This window comes from Dermochelys coriacea, chromosome 1 (genome assembly GCF_009764565.3).
Source record: "Dermochelys coriacea isolate rDerCor1 chromosome 1, rDerCor1.pri.v4, whole genome shotgun sequence".
NCBI classification, from domain to species: domain Eukaryota; kingdom Metazoa; phylum Chordata; order Testudines; family Dermochelyidae; genus Dermochelys; species Dermochelys coriacea.
The window spans coordinates 5892243-5896361 of NC_050068.2; positions in this window are offsets into that span (position 1 = coordinate 5892243).

Below are 4119 nucleotides of genomic sequence, written 5' to 3' on the forward strand. Positions count from 1 at the left end.
CATAGATTGTCTTGGATCACATTTTTGGGGGGGCGGGGTAACCCTGATATGTCATTAGATGGTTTCCCCTCCCCTTTGATGTGAACCCAAGGAATCCCTGGTCCCATCCTGTTCTCAGGACCTGGGTACGTAGCTCACTCGGAGATGAATGGCTTCCACTTCTTGGTCAGCCATTCAGACAGCCACTAAAATGAAACCGCTGCACTGCAAACCCCTGTCCTGAGAAGTGAGTGCTCACATGGCATCTGCATCCGCTTGTTGCATCTCCTTAGCCTTTGGTCTTCCAAACCCATCAGTTACAGGGATGGAAGGAAACCAGGAACCTTGTTCAGTGCTAAAACGTGCCTGCCGTCCAGGAGCTGTGGCTGTCTTGGTGGTTTGATGGGCACTGAGCCATCATGGAGGGCCGACAGAACTGGAGTAATTGCTGAATTACAGGTTGAAACTCATCAGCTGCCGAAGAAGCAAGTACTCTGGGGTCCCTTTGTCACGTTTAAGACCTGCCAGTGTTTCCACGGGATTGACTTTTGATTTTCCGGGAGAAGGAAATGACAGAAACTTGTTCAGATTGTCTTCTCCTGGCTTCCTCGATGTTCCTTCTCCTGTGAGCCCCACACAGTCCTTCACTGATAGAGACCACCTGGCATGTTTGGAAAGGCTATCCCTGCATGAAGATGCTTTCAACAAATCCCACCTGTTTACAAAGAGAAGACATTTGTGCTTACATGGTGGTGGTGGGGGGGGGGCTGTACTTCTGTTTTTGTTCCATGGAGTTTTTGTTTTCTTCTGAGACGGCCCCATTTGCAGAGACACATTTACAGAGTCGGAGGCTACAACCGCGCTGGCTACATACATCCTCTTCCACGGCTAGAAATAAGGCGTCCTGCAGCTCCCCACGCCGGTTTCTCCTCCTGCACCCAGCCACCTTTCTTAACAAGACCACGTGTCTTCTTCCTGGGGACCAGACCTGCCCAAACTGCTTCAGAAGCTACCTACTCTATTGGTCTCCTCTTAATGAACTACAGCCTATTCACCTAGCGTTTATTTGAAATGGGCAGTGCTGTGAAGACCATGTGCCCAGCAGGGTGATCTTGAAGACTTCAGTGAAGGCCTTCAGGGAAGTGTCTCTCCTCTTTCTTGTCCTGTTTCCCTCAGCTTCGCTTTGAATCCTGCTGCATCACAGTGCCGCTTGTCCCAACTGAAACCTCTGCACTTTACAGCCTGAATCAGGTGCTTGGTCCTGCCTTGCGTGCAGGGGACTGGACTAGAAGACCTCTCAAGGTCCCTTCCAATCCTACCATTCTATGTTTCTATGATCATCTCGCTGCTCCACGTTCTGATTCAAGCTCAGCCCTCCAACCTGGCCCGTTGATCCAGCAGGCGCAAAGAATTGTCACCAAACGTCACTAAAAGGAAAAGAGCCTCTGGGGGGTCAGAAGGGGGGGATCGGTTTCATCCAACTGATGTGAAACGTCAGGGTAGCAAAAGGGAGAGTGGGGGTGATTTTCTTTTTTGGAGATGGCAACAGAACGCTGGGAAGAGGGAGCTGCTTGTGGGACAGCCTGGAACTCCATGGGTCTCTCTAGGCACCAAGGTCTGTCTCCCCTCATCCTTCCTGCCAGGTCTTTCGTGCCTTTGCAACGCTCACAGCTGACTGCCTTACCTATGATGCTCCCCCAGGGCGGGTGGAGGGGGCAACACAGACATCCCAGTGATGGCTGAATAAAGATGCAAGAAATGACTGCCCAGCAGCGTGTCCCGTGAGGGTCCTGACCAGGAGGACCCGGCCCCTTTAAGGTCAGATAAGGAAGCTGAGATCAGTGGGAACATCCTCAATGGTGGGGAAGCAAATGCATTTTCTGTCCCCCTTACCCAGGCTGGCGGTCTGCTCCCTCTTTCATCCGAGGTCAAGCAGCTGCCATGAGCCGAGGGCCAGAGAGTCCTGACTCCGGTCCTGATAGTTCCGGTGGAAGGGGTGTTCATTGCACCTGCCACGGCAGAGAATTCAAGTGGTGCTGGCGGTGGGTTTCCACTAAACTTCTGCCTCCTTCTGTAGCGTGAAGCGGCAAATAATTAGCCCCATCCAGCTAACGCAGCACTGACGAGCATCCAGCGGGCTGAACCAGCCTTACCATCGATAGTGGCTGGAGGCCTGGGCAGTGTTATCAGTGTGCACTCTGGGCCGTTCTCCTTTCGCTGCAGATTCCAGAGGCTGGGGCCCCTGGTTCAGATCCTTGGGCAGGGGGCTTCCCAGAAACCAGCGTTTGCTCTGAAACCATCTCAGCAAACTACTTCTACCGCGAAGGGCGAGATGATGCCAAGGAAACCTCCATCTCTCTTTCCAGGCAGATTGCCGGTGGGAAGAAAAGGCTTTGCGTGTGACCGTGATGAGTCAGCGCACAGCACAATAACTCCAGAAGAGAAACTAGCTCGTAACAGGTCAGCGCTGGGCTTAGAACGCCAGCCTTCTGCTCCACCCCTGGAGAACGCGCCCCCCGAGCGAAGGAGAATCCAGGTTAGCAGGACGAGCAGCGGCGCTCGTGCGCTCTGTGGGCTGCAGCCTCTAGGGAGTGGCACGGCCGAAGATGCTTGAGCAGGTCACACGGCGCCCAGCAGAGCGGTGATGGCAGGGCAGATACAGTTCGTGCACTGCACAGCATATAGAGTAGCCGACGGGTCCCAGGAAATTAGCCCAAACAATGTGACATTGCCTCAGTGGTAGCTGCCTTTGCTGGCTCACATACCCGTGTGAAAGGCAAGTCCGAGCTCCGAGCGGGGGGAGCCGAGGAAAGGAGCTGCCCTTCGAGAGCAAGTTAACATCTGGTGTATACGGCCCAGCTGGCAGCAATTTCTGAGGGGGGCTGGGAGCAAGGCCCCGTTCCAGTCCCAGCGCCCTCTCTGACTTTCCCGCCGGCTCCCGCAATCCAGTGCTCTCTCTTTATTTTTGCTGACGTGTCTTTAAGGGCAATTCTGTCTCTGTTTTTAATACTTTTATGAAACCAGAGCCCTGGTTGTAAATGAATCCCACGTTGTACGGAGAGGAGAGTTAGGTCCCATGGGATCTGCTTATTGAAAAGGAAATAGAAACAACGGGGTCTTACTGCCGGGAGGGCCTTGCGGTGTTGCTTTAATAAACAGAATATGTCAAGGCTCCCTGTGTCTCCTGGGCTCTGCTTGCTAACCCTCCGAGCGGGGAGTATCTGAGCAGCTGGGGAAGGGATGGCCATGGCCTGCCACTTGGATGAGACACAAGTGGACTATCCAGTTTCTTTTGATCTCTGTCCACAGCTCTTATGTTGCGCCCATCCCATTACTCGGGGTATCGGAGACCCCGTTTAGATGATCATGATGGTCCCTTCTGACTTTAAAATCTATGAATCTCCCTAGGAGAGGCCTCTCCTTGTGTGTGGCTCCGGCAGTGAGATGGGCTGGGATACTCTTGCCAATGGTCCCTAGATCGGATCAGCTGGGGCCAGGGCGTTCTCGGGGGAGATCTCTCAACCCTGGGATGCACGGCCTCCTCTTCTCTGATGGCCAAGTCTGGTGAGTGTGCAAGGCCCAGCAACCATCTCCAGCCCCTGCCCATGGGGGTTCACTGTCAGACCGGCTCTCGCGCCTATGTTGGGCGCAGTCTTTATGCTGACAGAGTTGCTGTGTTTTGGGGTCTTGGTGCTGTGTACAGCCCCACGGGTGCCTTGCTGCAAACCCTGTTTGCAAGGCCTTAGCTCCAACACTTAGAATGGGCCTGGGTCCCTGATCCTGTGGGGCGCCGAGCTCCCGTCGAAGAAAGTGCAAAGGCAATTGTCCATGGAGGATGCTGGAGGCAGACAGATCATGGTGTGCTTTTTATCCCAGGCTCTGCTGCCTGTGGTCCCCGCATGGGCTGTCCCCGAGCCTCCGATCCTCAGCTAACTTCACCACAGGGCAGTGCCAGCATGGCCCAAGGGAGCCGCTGATGAGTGGGATTACAGTCAAGGCTGGGCAAGAGTGGCGCGGCCGCTACTGCCTGGCGGAGTGATCTTGACCAAGTCCCTTAGCCCTTTCCCACCACTGTCAGTAACTCCTCCGCCAGCACGGGGCGCGGGAGGGTTAATTCCTGTCTGAAAGCGCAGTGAGGGG